Here is an 18,713-nt window from a genome sequence, read left to right on the forward strand (position 1 = left end):
GCATGTAAATCGTATACAATTTGTAAGCGATCTGTTTCAACAGAAGTGAGAAAAACAAACGCTTATATATTCGATTAGTAGAAAATCGATTAGTGCTACCTATCCGGTAACATGTTGTTCTCCGTATAATATTCTTGTTCTTCCCATAAAAGAGGCTCGCACTCGTACAGACTGCTCAAAATCTAACGTGGTTACCTATATAATACGTGGACTAATACAGTTTAGCATACGTTAGTCTCTATATTAAATAATCTTTTCGACATAGTCACTCACCCCTTATTGTTAGCACCAGTAGCGTCGCACCACAGTCGCAACTGCCTCTCACTGCCGCTGCCACCACCACCATCAACATCATTCATTTCTTTAGCTGCTCCCCACCAAATGCGCCTTCTCCCCACGTTGGCCACACTTTTATCAAGTCGTTCAAAGAGCGTGTACGTACGCGGCTCTTGCTTCAGCCACTGTTGGTACCATTATTTGCGACCTTCGTTCGCTTTCGTTATTGGCTGGCCGATTTAGCATTTCTCACCTGTGTTTCGATGGCAACCTCCAGTCAGCACCGATCGCCTGAGCAGAACCAATATCGACTAGGCACAGTGGCTAAATAGCCTATGCGAATAGATATGCAATTCGGCTGTGTGTTTGCCTGTTTATCGACCTTATCTTGCGTCTTGTTAACCTTCTCAGCCTATATCTAGCTTATCGTTATGGACATCTATCTTTCTCAGCGTTCCGGTCCTCTATCTTTCTCGACTGAAGCTGCGTCTATTCTGTTCCATTCCTCTCGTGCCCTTGTCGCTTGTAGAAAATGTGGGACATTCACGCTCTCTGTCGGCCGCTGACTTCATAGGGAGAAGAAACTCTCTGGAGTTCACTTTCTCCGACAGCGTAGGCGACCGACACCCCGCAGAGCCTCGCCCATGGAAAGATGACTGGTCATTCAGCTGTGCTGATGTCCCTGGCCTCTCGCGTCACCAGCCGTTGATATATCCGCCACTAGCGTGAGCGTCACCACCATCATCATCGTTGTTATTGTTGTCGACGTCATGAGGCTCAGCAACATCAATGACACTTGCCTAATTCACTTGGATCTCTCAGCGATCCAGGCGCGCATTAGACGTGGAGCATGTGAGCGCGTTTCATATGAGGTCATTTCTGATATAGTTCAGGGAAAGATTGATGTTAGGTGTGGCCCATTTTTTTAGGCCGAATTACTAGCACATTAAATTCCTACTAGTCTTACCAACTGGTTACCAAAATATAAGTAACTTATGATTATTTTAATAACCGTATTTCAGATCGTTTTCTCGTATTCTCGAACCCATATATAAGGTAATACAGAGGCAGTATTTGTGGTAACAGTAGAAATACTTGTTTTGGCCAAGGTTGTATTAAGCAGTAGCAGAACTCGGTAGGTTAGAGAAATTGCTCAAAAACCAAGGAATAAAACATCTATTGTAGGACCACCAACTCGCCATAGCCAACTGGTCTTTCGCTCTTGTCTGCCTTCAGAAACGTTGAAGCCGGAGGGAAGTGTTGTCAGCAGACGGGGACTTGAAGGTGGTCAAAAACTGAATGGTAGATGGTAGTTCGCGGTCGCTGGTCTCGCTCGGGCTGCCTCGTGTGGCCAGCCATCTACACTGAGGCAGTTTCTTAGCGTGGGACAGAAGGCAGAAAGCAGGACACAGGAGGCCCAACCTAGGAGGCTTTCAGTCGGTCCAGATTGGCTTGCGGCGACCCCGTTCGTGATCAACGCTCATCAGTCAGGATCGAGGCTGCATTTGTTTTTCTGATTATGCCAGTGGCGTGGTATGGCCTGCTAGCCCTTCAGGGCCTGCTGGCTAGAGTTGGAGACTCCTACTACTACAGCTACTACTACGGGAGGAGATGCCAGTAAAGGAAGGACGAAGGCGTTGCCTCCTAAAGGATGTAGCTTTCTGTAGCCTTTACCAAACAACTACTGTTTGGTCTGGATAGACGGGATAGCGTTTGCTTGACCGCTGCTGCTGCTGTTGTCAAATTCTAGGACCAGTCAATTTGTCCCCATTGAGGAAGGCGCCGAGAGAAAATACGTTCCTTTATATAATAGTAGTAGTAGAAAGACTGACCGTGCCCTCTGCTAGCCCTATACTCAAACGTTTGCTTTTTTTGTAACCCTTTATTTTTTTGACATCCTTGTTATTATGTTTGTGGGAGCACACGCTTGCCATATCTTCTACATGACTGTTTCTGTTTGTTTTCAGCCAAAAAGAGCAACAAATACCGCTTTTTCTTCCAGAACTGCTGAATAAGTTCCCAGAAGTTATTCTATGAGTATGCTTTTATCGCATTGCACCTTCAACGGCTTTCACTCCGAAACCTGATTCATGGAAAGACATCTTCCTTAAAAGCGATGTTCACTCAAGATAAGTTATACGCTGTGTAACACCTTGCTGTACTGGCGAGTCAGGTTGGTTATTTGTTTGTGAATTTTCGATAAATGGTAAAAGTGTCTCTGCTGAAATATTTACGTTATTTGTGTGGTGGTGGGAGTTTATTAACTAGGATTAATGGGCCACCTGACGAATTAACTTGAGGTGGCTCTAGTTTAATTTATCAGGTTCAACAAAATATAATCTAATGTGGTCCTGCTCGAGGCATCTGTACTGGTCAAGATGCGATAGTACGTTCATCACGTCAAGTCATGATCGGGCTAGAACTGCTTATGGCTATCACGTAATTGAAGGACGAGTCGGGAGAGAAAGAGTACGCAGTCTTCTTGAAGGCTTTTAATGTAACACCTACATCGGTACTAGTAGTAGATTAAAGTACACCAACGAGTCAAACAATCGAGCAAGCACCCTTGTATGTTAACAGCATCTCGCCGTCGAACATCGGCCGTATTAGATCGGATTATTGTATAGGGTCTTTTATGTTTTATGCTATTTTCGATAAGACATTTTTTCAAACTATAGTCTTAGTCTCGAGAATATAGGGCTTCCTACGACTCTGTATCCCCTTTCTAAGTGTAATTCTAAGTGTACTGACTGCGTTTTCATTTGCGTAATATATTGCAGTATATTTTTCGGAAACTAACTATAGGAAGTTGTAACTTGTCTTTTTCCGACAATAAACTGGGATGCATTTTTATTATATTTGCCTTTCCCTGAATTATTCGCGAAGCATATGGATGCGCTACGGATTTTAAACCAGACCACCTTATTAAATCTAGATATTATTCCGTTGCGTTGAAATTATCAGCATCCGCAGCCGCGTCCTCTACTGTCAATTTACTCGACATACCCCTAGCTCACTGAAATGTTTTTCAATGTCCAACTTCTTCGGTATCGGTTGAAAAAAAGCAGGCGGCGAACACGAAAGCAATATGTTTTTGCCCGCAGAAGGCCTTACGCGACAACTAACAAGTTCAGGGGCACGCCGTAGCATAGTTAAGAGACACTAGAAAGCAGGTATAGGACTTGATAAAACATGTTGATAAGGGCATGTATGCATTACAGTTCCTACTTAGCAGCTATGTCGTGTCGCTTTTTGTTTCTTACCATTTACTATTTCTTCATTCCTTTCTCTCTAGAATTAGGTTAGTATTCCCCAGACGAAGAAACGTTTGGCAAGCGACCTTTTCGGTCACAGTGTTCGGTTTCTTGCAAAGCACGTCCCATGCTACCGCGGCACCAAATAAAAAGTAAGCGAACTCTGAGCCGGTTGCCTTCCGCGGGCACGAGTTGACAACGACGGTCGCCCTCGACTCCTTAACAGACCTGTGTTCGTTGAGCAAAGTAGACTTTGAACAGAAGCTGTCGTTTTGCTAAGAAAGTAACGTCATATCAGGTCGAAACGAGAGTTTCACTGAAGCCGGCAGATGGCGTCATATCTAGTTAAGCCCTCCCAGTGTTATCCCTAGTTTAGAACTTGGGTGCGTTGTTTTCATTAGTCGCTGTAAATGCCGATTGGACGCGTTCAATCATTGAGCTCAAGAAGACGTGTATCCGACATTGTCTTCTCCACTATTCGTGGTAGAATAGATGCTGTCGAAACTAAAAGAACTGTTTGCGATGTCGAACGTAAAGTTTCTGTGCCGCCACTACTTGCCAGTTCCGGCTGTTAACTCTTTATGTTGTTTAATTGGAGAATTTATCTTACACCTCAAATCCGTTCCCGAAGGCCACAAAAAGTAAACGACGACAAACTATGGGCACCTCATAAGCAAGATGTGATCCGAGAGCTGTTTACGCAGCTAAAGAGTGACCTAGATGACTGCCGTCAACTTTCTGCATGCACTTGGAGAGATCGGAAAGGAAGCAAATTGGATTTTCATGAATCCAGTAAAAATAACAACAAAAAAGAACCTGGTAATATACCTTTCGTTGTTCGCACAGCAGAAAAGAAGGTCTTTTGGGTAGAAAATCATTACCGGCGATGAGAGATTGATCTGCACAACATCTCTAAACGCAAATCAGCATATATACATATATAAATTCCTCGAGTCGGACACCGCAAAGAAATATCCATGGTCGAAAGCTGCACCTCTGTATACGGTGGAATTAGAAGGAAGTATTGTACTACAAGTTACTTAAAAAACAAAAAGAATTACAGAGGGCCGTTACGTAAATCAACGCATCCGTCTGAGCTATGAGATAGGCAAAAAGAAGCCTTGCTTGGTTGAACGCGACGCAAGGTGATACTGCTATATGCCAGCCTTACACTGAATGCTTTTTTGGTGACCCTAGTGGGTCTCGAACGGGAAACTTGGTTTTATCCAGCGTCCAGTACGGATATTGTTTCATTTCACTTGTTTCGGTCAATGCAGCAAAACCGCGAATGCAAATATTTTACAAGGGAAGCCGATGTCTCCGAATAGATCGATAAATTGAATACTTCTAAAAACTAAACCATTCTCCTTTGAGAAATACGTCAGCTACCAGAAAGATGGCCGAAGTTGAAGGAAGCAAGGGACATCACAAGAAAGTGTTCGCTTGTTCAAAAATTATATATAATATATGATAGTGGATAAAAATAGCGGGTGTTCTTTCAACCTAACGTCTCTGTCTTTGAGCTGCCGTTCCTATCGTGTAACACTGTGTAGTACTGTTGTAATTCCAACTCGACTGATTCCTTATGTTGCACTCACTCACTTGTAATATTCCATATTAGTTTCCTCAACCGGTGTTCCATCTAAGAGAAAAACGCTGATCGATCTAGTCAGGACGCAGCTCAAGACACGATGAGCCACGGCGCTATAGCATCGTAGCCTTATAATGGCAAAGACGAGCTAAGCAATAGTGGTAGGTAGTGCAAGGGATTAATCACAATCAGCTCGTGTCGATACACATGCGTGGATTCACGTGCGACAGTGCCCACGTCGTCATTCTTCAAAACACCTCAAAACGGCTCCTCTGCTGATCAAGAGCGGCACCTCTCCGAAGAGACTGCCGCTCTTGTTTAGCAGAACAAACAGAGCTCACCAGCTGGCTGAAGATCGAATCTTCTTGCTCTTCGTGGTACAGCTTCTTCCCGATGCAGCTAACGATAGATTGGAGACCAGAAGGGAGGACCGTACGTCCCTTTAGTTGCTCAAGAAAGAGAGTCTTGTATCGACGAGCAGCAAACAGCGAAGAAAAAGCTAGCAGCTAATGAAAGAAGACATGAAAAGACATAGCAACGCTGCTTCCTGCATGAGACTGCTGGACACTTGGGAGGGCAGGGATATACAAGGCGCGGGGCGATTGAAGGAGGGTTCGCGTCGAATGCAGTGGGAGCTGAAAGGAAATTTAGAAGGGGACATAGCAAAAATATTTGACACGAAGTGTTCTCCCCAGCAGATAGTGCGATAGATAGGGATGGTTTGTCGAGACAATGGTTTAAAGGGAACTAAAGAATGACGAGGGATAAGTAGGCAACGGGCATGAGTACACCTATGTAGATCCTCATTTGAGCGTCGCGATTCGAGGTTTGGATTATTTAGCATACTCAGCAAAGGTCATATATGAAAACGTTTCATGACCCAACTAAAATTAATCAACATTTACTTAAGTGCCGTAGAGACAATGATGTATTGGCATGGGTTTAACTAGTTGTTAGTTACAACAGGGGCCATTGTACTGCAATTATTTTAGATTCTACAAAGGGAACAGTTCCGGCTGTCCTATCTATCTATACATACGGTAAAGCAGTAGTTAAAGGTTAAAACGAAATTCGATGGCAAACCCCCCACCCGAGTAGGTGCTAAGCTGAATGATTAAACCTACTTAAAGATGACCTCGAACAATTGTATTCCGGGATAGCGCAGTCGGTATCGTCTTTGGCCGGTGACATTGACCAGGCGTAGACAGTTTTTGTTTTCTACTCGAGAAGGCTAGATGTCTGAAGTAGTACGACGCGGAAAGTTTTTAAATACTGATTAAGGCCACTGTCTGTATAAACCAACGCTCCTCATTAATAGTTTTACAAAAAAAAAAACATAAACCTATGCTCGCTGCTTAGTCTCTTATCCTTATATTATTTGCCTTAGAACTTAGGCCAAAGAAGCTCAGGACCGACTTCTAGTATCCAATCAAACGAACGATACGATCTGCTAACTGATTTGAGCTAGGCCAAAATCTGAGACGAATCATTTGAATAGACCATTTATTATATGATGCTTCTTCTCCGTAGAGCAACTGTTTAAACATGCCAATATCACCTTTCTACTTATCGATGTACAGCAGTAAACTTGGCGTTCCCTATCGTGAAGCCAGCCTTTCGCTATACGGGTAAACGCGTACGTTGGGTTATCATGACAACCAACATACATACGGCTGAAAAGACGTAGATGAAATAGTTCCTTAATCCATTGTTAGTTTCTTGTCATAGCTGTGTATCAAAGAGACTATCGCTAGACTTTGTAAGCGTTTGTGAAATACACAGTAAATAACAGTCTGTTAATAACGGTGGCTAACTTGATTATGTCTTACTAGAACGTGTTCTTGCATCATTTGCATACGGCAGGATGTGGATTGATTAATACCAGTGCCATTTATGCCAAATGGTAAATTTCAATGACGTGGTTCGTTGCTAGAAAATGTGTTTACTTTTTTATCTTTCTTTTTTCAAGTGTATTCATAAACTATTTGTTTAACTATTAAAATAAGGATGCACCTTTTGCGCCGGAGAGATGATGCATATGAGCCTTCCATATTCAGAACTTTTTTTGGCCATATCTAGACTTTTTGGGTAATATTATGATAATAAACAAATTAAGTAGTGAAAGATACATAGATACTGTCACCTACTAAGTTGAAGAAGAATGATGATAGACAGTAAGGAACAGATTACAGAAAGAGCATACAAAAGAATAAGTAGGATAGAGCTACAAAGTCCGTTAAACGCCTTCTTAAGGACAAGATAAAGTAGGAACAATCTGCTGAATGTCAACTGCACGACCTTTTCATGGGTTTAAGAGATCGATACGAGCCATCTAACTACCACAAATTTTCTACACTAACTGAAACGTTCCCTCGACGACTGGAGGGTCCTGCATGCAATACTGGTAAGGAATAAATTTGGATAGAAGCATAAATTTTTTCCAACAATGCCTTTTTACCACTCTCTCTGCTTCTCATGTTTGTACGTTTCTTGTTCAAGCACGGTCCAAGACCACTGAGTTACCGTACTCGAAATATGGGCAAAGCCAGCCTACAATTTGCCCACATCCTTCAGTGGTTACTTTCAAGTGCGGAAAGTAACACGTGAAGTGTGGCAGATTCCGTCGGTAAAAGTAGGGTACGGGCGGATTTAGGCACCTTCTGATACGCCCACCTTTGCCACCAGAGAGGAACGTTTATAGCTTTCGAGAATCTATGCCGCCACTCGACGTAAACCGTCGTTGGCATATTTTCAGTCCTTGTCGTCATGTGGCACACATCTCTAAGCATACCCCGTAGTGCATTTCAGCACAGTAACGTCTATCTCCTGTATATGTTTGTCTGTGTAATCCAAACTATCTGTATTCGGGTATTTGCGTGTGTATGCGTATTAGGTGCTGCAACCCTCACGGCATGCGCATTTACCTAGTATGCCTGTCCAGGCGCCCTATACAGTGATACTTCGCTCGCGGTCGCGTCGACGTGGTTGTGCGGGCATACGTTGCTTGATACGTGGTCAGGGCACGTTGTGCTCTATGGCGGGCCACCGCGTCGACAAGTAAGCACCAATAATCGGCCTTAACGTCGGCACTGAGCCGGATTTTGCCTGCATATATGTAGGGGTACCCTTTGCACTAGTGTGAGCTCTTTGGCCTGCACACCAGACACCCCCACCCGACTTGGTCTTGCCGGCTTTCTGCATGAGTCTGAGTGACATCGTCTTTTAGCTACATAGGTAGATGGGCTTTGTTCCGTTGAGCCTCGTCATAACAAACCTCGCTGCCACTGTTTCTGTCATTGCTGCAGCCGGCGTTACTGCAATTGCTACCACCACTGCTATGGCAATCTTTTTCTCTATTCGCTTGCTAAACGTCCCGTACCACCTGTACCCGAGTTGCAGCTTGTCATCTGTTCGGAGGTCAGGCCCTTACGGCTTTACGTATAATGTTTGTCACCCAAAAGAAAGACAGGCTTACAGGCAAGCCATTCGGCATTGGCTAGCAGCAGCAGCAGACATTAAACTGGTGGAGCTGGTGGTATGAATATGGTAGTGGTAGTGACGGAAGTTTGTACGCCCCGAATATCGTCGGAAAGTGGGGAATAAAAACTGAAAGATAACGGCTAAGCGGGGCTTGTAGACATTCCTCTTCTCTTGCGTCCGCAACTCGCGTGATGAACGAGCCCTAGCGAACAACCTAAACTAGCGATTTGCGTGGTATACGTGCGATGCCACATTTGACCTCTTCCTCCAATTAGCGAAGAGCAGAAGTAGCAGCTTGTATGCATAGTGTAATCTATATTCGGTTCTCAACCTAGGTGCTTTGGCGGTGCGCCAACGGACAGGTGTAAGGGCAAATCTATGCATGCTTGCGCTCAGACGTAGTTACGTTCGCCCGTTCGGCCTTGCAGTTACCCCAACACACCAGAGACGCTGGCTCAACCACGAAAATTCGAGCTACAGCTAAGGGGAGCGCAGTGTTGCAAAATTAGCCCGCCCAGTCGACTGGAAGCTAACGGTAAGAAGAGGGACGGACGTTCTCTATCTACATACTGTCAATGTCGATGCCGCCTTAGATTGGTACTGGCCGTATAGGATTCGTATTATTACCAGATCGTGGGGTTTGCGTAGAGCTCATTACTACGGATGACGAACCAGAGACGAGCAGCTGTTGGGCAATGCGACGCGGGAGGACAAGGGAAGGGAACGGAACAAATCGAAAATAGAAGATAGTGTTCAAAACAAAATAGAAGCACATGTCCCTTGTATTTTGTCGATTGCTTTCTGGGTTCTTTCACCAAACTAGCCAGATCTGGGGCATGTTCTTAGCCTTTGTCTAATTATGGGCACCAATGAAGGAAGTCGATACTCGAACGACGATTGGTGAGTTTCATTCGAATTCACTTTTTGAATATTCCCTACCCGACCTTCTTTTGTTGCCTTCATTTTTTATTTTGTGTGCTCCTCTTTTTTGGTTCGTTCTGTCTTATCCAAGTGCATTCCGTATCTATCTCTGTCACTCTTTTTAGCTTTTTTTTTTCATGTCCGAGTCTCTTACCTCATATTGACGATGTCAGAATATCTTACGTTGCTAGATTCGCTCCTCTTGGAGGACGTACCTGTACAAAAATGCCTATTGGGCTATTGCATGCAATATGGAAGTATCAGTAAATTTACTTATACCCCAAAGGAAACCTGTGCATGGTACAAAGGAAAGAAGTAAATCATCGACCAAAGTAAAGAGCTGCGCCAAAGTCAGCTCAGATCGCACAGTATAGTAAGTAGGACAATATGATATTGATAAATTTCCACTTACCTGCAAACCTCAGAGGCGTATGTCCTAAAAGCCTGCCGACGATCGAGACAACTCTAACGCCTGCTTGTATTATTCATAACACAAACACTGACTGACTGACTGACTGACTGACTGACTGATTGACGGAACTGACCGCTAGTCATCGTCGGATATAGTAGTTCTGGCCATTTTCAAATTGGAAGCGTTGCGAAATGGCATGAAGGCAGTTTTGATGGAATTCATAATAAAAAAAAAATGCGACAAGAAGCGTGGCGCAGATGTGGTACAACCTACTTGCCTAGCTAAAGCAGTAACTTCTAGCATTAGGCCGTGACATATGATAGAGAAAAATTAGCAGGGATTGTTTACATAGATCTGGAAAAGGATTCCACTACTGTGGAGCAAGGATAAAAGCACCTTAAATTATAAACCAGAGAGCTAGCTACTGACTGATTGTCGTGCTGAATCAAAAAAAGTAGTCAAATGTTAGGGAAGAAGCGCGTATCAAGAGAAAGCTAAAGAAATATTTCATCTCAGCAACCAATTCCAAAAATTGGGCACATGTTGAGGGTATATTTGAAGCTAGTTAATGCATAATATAATAGTAATCATAACAATGGTTATAGTAAACATTCTCCAATAAACGAGCCAGGCCCATAAAGGAAACCAAAGAAACTCTACAGAAGAAAAATGTTAACCTGAGCGAACCACATAACCGGAAACAAACAAAAAAAATAACAAAAGGTAATTATTGTGCCGATTCTTTGATTTTATTCCAAAAGGTTAAAACTGTAGCTTCTAGAAAAATTACCACTATGGCAACTCGATGTCATGCTTTTTCCAGCGCCGCTAGCAGTCGATACCTTCTATAGAGGTATTAGCTCCAACGCCAGATTGAGCTTATAGTGTTCACATGTGGGCCGGAGCTCGTAAAGCACTTCTATCAGGTGCTTACCTGGGTGCTGACTCGTGGCTGGCACAAACGATGACAGGAGCGCGAAGTACGATGGCCGGCGGCTGCATCTCGTTCAAGCAAGCAACGAGCACAGTAATAGGGTGATGCAAGCAGAAAGAAAAAAAAAACTAAAATTAGATGAAGAGGAGTAAGAATTCGACAGCCTTGCGAGCAAGGACGAGATCCCATCAGGTCCAAGAAAGATGCTAACAACTCGAGAGGTGAAACAAGACCAGGAACAGAAGCAGCGGGACGATACGACGTCAGCGTACCCTGCTTCTCGCCTGAAATGCTCTTTCGGCTGAAGTTGCAAAGAAAATCGGCTAAAATAACCAAGAAGAAATCGTGTCAGTAGGATATTGCAATGTGCCTGGAATTCTGACCTCAATTCCGCATGAAGCGCACGCATCGTGCTACTTTCGCGCGTACGGAGACGTCACATAAAATGGTTGTCTGGGCAGAAGATTGTATACGGAAAGAAAAAAAACGAGCGAGGAAACGAGTCTCCTTTCTTTGAGTCCTAAAATAGAAGTGGAGCTCTAATGGAAAAAGGGAAGGAGTACACGTGATCGCTTCAACGTAGCGATCGAATTCGAGGTTCGTTGGAACGCTCGAACGTTTTAGAAGCGCAGGCGACAAACTGCAAAGAACAGCGAAAAGTTTATTGGTTATGTTATGGCCAGGCAACAACTGCAATGGGTCTGTTATCAAAAAAAGCAGACTGGTACCGTCCATGAACTTTAGGCACCTCAATCACCTCAGTACGCTTCCTCATACTTCACTGCTGCCTGGGAACAGAAATTGCGACATTATATAGGGAGTCTAGAAGCTACAAGCGGCTGTCTAGGGGCGCCATGCAGCAAAAAAAATAGATTGGAAATGAAATAACTGGAATACGATGAGCAAAAACTAAAGTAGCAGTTGCTTTGTCTATTAAGCCTGTTTAAGGTTCGAGTCTCTTCAGAGACGAAAGATCCCATGTGCGTAGCGGAAGTTTTACTTACTGGTGCGTGCAAAGTTATGCAGAGAAGTATGGTTTGCCTTTTCTATGTCCTGTAAGTCTATTAGTTTGGATCCAATAAAAAGGAAATCAAATATAATTTATGATCTCTTCATAGGATAAATCCCTATATTTATAGTAACAGGGTCATTCCATAAAAACGTCGTTGATGCATTCGATAATAAGAGTCAACCATGGTGCTCGAACGCTACTTCTCATATAAAACAATAAAAATTCGAAGATCCACACGTTCTTCAGTCGTAAACAGTCGTGCATTCGGTCGTATTGACTGCTGACATAGCACAATTCACCCAGAAGTAAAATAAGGCGCTTCGCCTTTCATGCAAAATCAAACATTGTCTGCCATCGACAGAGAAGATTTTCGTTCCTTTGGTGATACAACGCTTCGGGGCACCTTATTGTAGAGCTTTGTAGCCGCTGGAAGGCTTGGTGATGTGTGCAAACCATGAAGCAGGACTGGGTCAGCGGTGAAATGTGGTACAAACTAAGCACTCAACATTGCTATCGCCCGCCGACACCATGGTTGACTTGCAATAAACACGTATAGTGCGCACTATAGTGAACCGTGGGCGAGAATCCGTAACGCTGCATGACGAGGATGCTGAGCCAGCTGCTACACAAACCTTCATACAGACCTTCAACTTCTCATACGCGTTCTTTGGCTCCTATTTCAGGTTCAGGTACCGTTCGCTTTTGCTCGGTGTGAAAAATTTCTCTCGCCATCGTCTTACTGTCTTATCCGAACGCCTTCCTCAATCTACCCTGTATTTTACGTATTTGGTTAGAATACAGTTGCCTAGCATTTTCGCACCGCGTTCATCTGCTAAATCAACGCTTGCTTGAATGCCAACTAGAGGTCGTTGTAGTTGTTGTCACTTCGCGGATGATGTCCTGGCACAAGGTTCGCTTTGTGAACCTTTTGCCAAGTTCGCAGTTTACAGGCCACTGCACACGCACAAGTTGACGCAGATAGCAAAATGCACACAGCAACGAAGAACAATATAAGCAGATTTGGAAAACATATACAAATCGAATAACGATAATGCTATCGTAGTTCGCAAGAACTAGCAGCCTTTCTCTTACTTAAACCTTTGAGCATAATATTAACAAAAACGACTAAAATTACCGCATCTGAATTTACCACAACTAACTCATGTGCGAGGCTAGCTTGCACAGGAAAATCTACACCTCCTGATGTCCTGGATCGGATATAGTTTTTAACTGGGGGACGCTTTTTTCTGGGCTTGATATCGGTATCTATCCACGCGGTCATTGTCGTCGCGGGTCGTCCATTTATGGTAGATAGGGTTGCAAAGGACAGCTGTTGCAAGTAGCGTCGCGCCACTTTGCTTGACGTAATGGTGATTACGATAACCGAAATGGAAACGGTATTCTAATTATCGTCCCGTACTCTCATTAAGCTGAGAGTGTTTAGAGTAAAGATGACTATCGGTAGGGAGTTTTCCTGGTTATTATTTGTACGCAGAATGATGAAGAACATTGATCGTATCATGAAATAGTGAGACTGAAAGCACCGAAGTTAGGACTCGCCGGAATTTGTAACCAACGTCGAAACAGTTACTTACCTGCCTTAAAGACCTTACCCCAAGGAAAAAAGATTACCATGTCATATGCAATTATTACGATAGGACCAGACCATGATCAGGTCAAATCAGTATGAATTATTACATTCAAGTATAGCATTTGTCAAGTTTGCTTAGAGCTTTTCTAAAAACCCTATATATAATACCAAGTGTGGTAACACTGTGTGTGTTCATTTAAAAGGAATATTTGTCCTAACAAAGGACGTCACCTTATATTTTCAATGCTCGCACTCGTGAATCGCCCTCATATATCGTGGAATTTTACTTAAAGAATCGAACGAACGTATCGATTATTCACGATAAAATTACAGGCAACTTGGCTATTCCTTACCTTAATATTATTATGTTGGTTCACAACACCATGTTGCAGTTGTATCATGAAGAAAAGGAAAGAGAGAAGATACCGCCCAGTTTTAGAAAAGCAAATATTGCCCATAGATAACTGATTTGATTTATTTTCAAATGACACGTATTAATGATGCCCTAACACTGATTGGACCGTTTTCGGTTGCCGAGCACTCGCACAGACCAAAGAAATTCACGTGTGTACGTTTTTGTGATCGACTCCTGTGTGTTTGCAGGTGTAACAGTATAACAACGGCGTTGATATTGTGCTACCTGTCTAATTGCCTAAAAATGCGTCCTCAGAACACGTTAACCGCGTATGCGCGATCCCGCCACACCGTTATCCTTTATAGGCAATCTTCGTTATCGTATGGTTTTGACAGGCAGTTTCGATCCGAACATGAACCTACTTTCAAATTCTCGCGGTTAAAGAAGCCGGTGCGCAAGGGACGTAAACAACACGGATTTCTTCTCTCACAGCAGATGTTTCTTTGTATTAGATGGCAGAAATCTGATCCTAGTATCTCTAAGTGCATTAGCTCGTCGCTTTTATGAAGCGAAAGTGAACTTTTATTGGTGAAATAAATTAAGCAACTTTGTTCGTTGTGATCAATCACAGTTTGATGCATTTGAACGGCCCGGCCCGGCCCGGCCCGCCAAATTTCAAGCCGTGAACTCTATCGATCCCACTCACTTACCTGGTGAATGAAGGGGCATAGCGCGGGTGGTCTCAAGCGGTCTCAGCTTGCGAATTTAAGGCATTGCGGCTATGGTTGTCATTACGCTTGTGCCAACGGCAGTGGCCAGTTTTCCACCGCGTTACGTTATCTAAACAGGCGAACCGTTTCCGTTTTGCTGAACTGGACGAGACGGACGCCTTCCTCGTTCCAGGCTGGGATTTAGACTCGTATGTGTATGAAGGTAGCAGCATTACCCTCTTGTACGTAGAATCTGTGTTATCTGACACATAAGCGTAGAGTTGCTCAGGTCACGCATGAGCTAGCGTAGTCGTAACTGCCCCTCCTTCGCTGGCCCTGCTATATTTTGATAGATCGACAACGGAAAATGTAAGATTAAGTCAATTCTCGGTGTCAGCTCAACTTGGCCTATGTACAACGGGCAAAGAGAAGGCGGCAGCGAAAACATACATAGATATGTATGCACGTAAAAATACCATTTTTACCACCACTATACGCTATAAAAAGAATTACCACTAATATAGCCAATGTATTTTGCTCATGTGAACAAATTGATTCCGTTTGATGCAATTACTTAACTCTACTGTGAATTTCGCTATCAGCGAGACGAATAAATTACTCATAGAAAAGCCACAAACACTATTTTCTATTGAAGTGATACAAGTTATTTTTGCGTGCGTTTTATTTACACTTGCGTGAACATTTATTTAAGGCACTCAAGACTGGTAAGAAACTTGAAGAAGCTCTAATCTATAGCCAATGTCAAATTATTGTTTTCTTTGATTGTTGAAAATATAAGCCCGCATTCAGGGTGACTTATAGGTAATGAAAGTCGTAGATTTGATGGTGACCGAGCCTATGAGATGCGAAAGATCATTGTTCAATGCTCTAAGTTGCGACGTTGCGAAATGCGTTCACGCTCCATTGTATAAACCAATTTATGAAGACGTAGCACACTTTACGCATGAAGAGATTAAATTGAAGAATTTAGATAACTCATGCACCTGTTATGCCAGCAACGTCCTATTCCATCTGATTTAGCGCTTCCACGTAACTAACGGTTAGCGTAAAATAGACGTGTGATCATAGTCGTGATAAAAGGAACACCAGTTACCATATATGTACAAGGTAATGCATTGAAATTAGGAAAATCTTCGGTGGGCTATTTGTCATAGCGGGCATGCGTCTATCCGCTACTTTTGGTGCCCGACGAAAGTTAACAAGCTCATCACGGTGAAAAACTGGGCGTCGTCTTCGAGATTTGGGCAGATATTAGCTATTATTCAGTCTTTCTGCGCTGAACGACCCTCATCAAGATTGGAAACATCTATTTATGTCCGAAATCGACGACTCTAGTTATTGCCAGCTTTCACCCGGCGCTTGAAAAATCTGGGGTTTAGATTTAAAAAGCTTAAAAATGTATTAAAACGGCTTCAAAAAAACATTTTTAATGCATCTATGTTTTTGATACAAAGATTAACGACTGTTTTATATAAGAAAGTATCACTCGCCAATTAAGTTGTTGAGGTAAGTTGTTTTCCGAGAATTTCTTTGTGTTAATTTATGTTTTTTAATTTTTTGATTTCGTTTTTAAGACCTTTGGCCTGTTATTAATCCGAAGCTGAATTTCGTTAGAATTTTTTGTATATAGCGTGTTTAAGTGATATTCTAACTAATTTATGCCCATCAACATTGTTTGATACACCGTTGTTGCAATTTTCAAATTAGCAAAGGAAGATTTTGGAAGGAAGAGCCAGTGCTTTAGTTACCGAATGAAACCGTGATGGATAGTGACTGTATTGAACAGATTGTCAAGTATAACACTCCTAGTGCCTGCACAAAAATTCATTAACATCTGTGTTTTATTATATGTTTTTTTGGAGGATGCAGTCGAATAAAGAAGCATACGGCAAATTCTTTGTTACCGGAACGCTCCTTAAGGATGACTCGGTGGAGGCTGTAACAACGCAGCCTTTCTACTGGCGGATATTTCATGCTGTTCCCAAACCCCCAGCACCCTTGTTGAAATCGATATTAGCAAATGCTTCTTAGTCTAGGGTTGTCCAGGGAATTTCCGCACAACTCGTTTGACCTTGCATACTTTCATTCGTATTTCTCATCTATCCGTCCAGTACAGGACAATAGAATTTCTTTTCGCCGTAACACAATATTTCAACGGTCGCCTCGAATCTCCGACTGAAAACCGTGTTCCCGATTACAGCATTAACTGCTACGGCCCCTAATTTTACAGGAGTTAACGGCAAGATGACAACTACATATGACTTTGTTAACGAATAACACCATGACAACAAGGGATACGATGCTCAGCAGCCCAAGAATGTCGGAGAACGTTAGAGCTTTAGGTTCAGAAAAACTTAAGAGAAATGCCTTTTTCCTCAAAAAAAAAAAGGCAAGTACAAGGCTGAGGCCTATGCACCGTGCCCGATGCGGCCTATTTCGGTGAATGCGCAGCTGTCAGGCCGAATTCAACAACGACCGCGAATTTAAATGTAACTGAGCTTCTAAATCAAAACGTAAACCTAAGAGGAACAATGCGACGGTAATATAGGGCTTGGCATTGATTCCAAATGTTATATATTTACGTAAATATACTGCTTTCCTTAGTTGTGTTAATCTGTGTCTTGGTTTGCTAAGCTTAAAACTCATTTGTAACTACGGTTATTCGTTACAACTACTGATGAACTAACAGTGGAATTCAATTTCGAAGCTCTTGGTATGGGTCACAAATAAATTCTGTAGTAGTGGCTGTTGTTTTTCGAAAATTGAAAATGGACGTCAAAATCTGCAGCAAAGAAACTAATCGAACATGGCCAGACTTGTTGACTTCGTTAAAACACTGCAGAATTGTGTAGATGTATGTGTTCAGTTCGATGACGATGAACAGAAGTTCTCAGCCGTGCAGCAAATGCCGATGTCCCAGCTTTCACGAAGTCAAGTGTTTTTTGTTCATTAACGTAGGAGGCGTGTCTTAACAGAAAAACCTTTGCGTCGTTCACTTCCTCGTACAAACGATAAGAATAGAGGAACTGGGTAATATAATTGGTTCACATTTCGAACACTTAAATACATAGATATCTATGTATCTTCCGAAACGCTGCCATATTATAACGCACCGTATACGAGCATAAGTGTGTGTGTGTGTGCTATATTCGTAGTCATATGAGATTCTTCCCCGCGAATCTATATATCTTCCTATATTGTCTTATATATGACATCTATAAATCTCGTCGTCCGCCGCTAGAGCCGTCGCGTCCAAGGAAGCGTAAGACAGTTATTGCCGAAAGAAGCATTGGCGAGTCGTGGCCGTCCCTTTGCTGCTGCTGCTGCTGCTGCTGCTACTACTACGGTCAACCTTTTCGTCTTCGACGAGCCTACCCTCTAATAGTGCACGCCACTCGAATAAGACTTATTCCCACCCTGGGCGCACATGCAAGGGTCTTCGTGTACAAGACTATCACCACCCACCATCTCCCATTGGACAGCCTGCAAGTCATCACATAAGAGGCAAAGAATTCCAGTGGATGGATGAGGCACGACTACTGTGATGTTATCCATCAACAACACACAGAGACGCATTCATATATTATATTTGTGTTTATATTACTTGTGAACCTGGACAACGCATGCTCACACATTGTATATCTGCTTGGATCCTAAAGTGCGCGTGTATTTACAATAGAAAGTTTCTACAAATGACCATAAACCTATAAAATATACACAGAAACAGGTAGAAACAGAAAGTTGATGCTATGCTAGTTGTAGACCTTTATACATTTCCGTTGCATAGGTAATGGAAATGTATTGTTGTTGGAAAGTACAGAAAAAAGGAATTTTCTGTACTTCCCAACAACAATTAGCTTCGCAACGACAAATATCTGATAGGCCTTTCAGATACACCGTATACGATTTTGAATCTTTGCATTCGAAACTGCTCACAAAGATCTACAGTCGCTGCCCGCCACGTCGTACGAGATATACATGTTATCTTAAGGGTACACGTTCGACTGAAACGGTATGGCAATCCCGAATTCTTTGACTCCTGTACATCTTCTTGGCTATCCAGCTATAGGACTTCATTCTAACCTGCTTCTGTAGTAGTTCCACAAATCGTTTCCTAGCTGCCAATTTTCTCCTTTTGTTAGTTGGACACGCTTCG

General features: G+C 42.8%; 1 long non-coding RNA gene across 1 annotated transcript; it reads left to right on the top strand.

Moving 5' to 3' along the window:
* Window positions 1-187: 187 nt before the first annotated feature.
* On the top strand, window positions 188-15,173 carry LOC147754404 (uncharacterized). The gene is made up of 3 exons (XR_015317099.1): window positions 188-1,128; window positions 1,513-9,136; window positions 14,075-15,173. It is a non-coding gene; the product is annotated as an uncharacterized LOC147754404 (long non-coding RNA).
* Window positions 15,174-18,713: the final 3,540 nt, after the last annotated feature.

Source organism: Varroa destructor, unplaced genomic scaffold (assembly GCF_002443255.2).
Source record: "Varroa destructor unplaced genomic scaffold, Vdes_3.0 BEIS01000007.1, whole genome shotgun sequence".
In the NCBI taxonomy this organism is placed as follows: Eukaryota; Metazoa; Arthropoda; class Arachnida; order Mesostigmata; family Varroidae; genus Varroa; species Varroa destructor.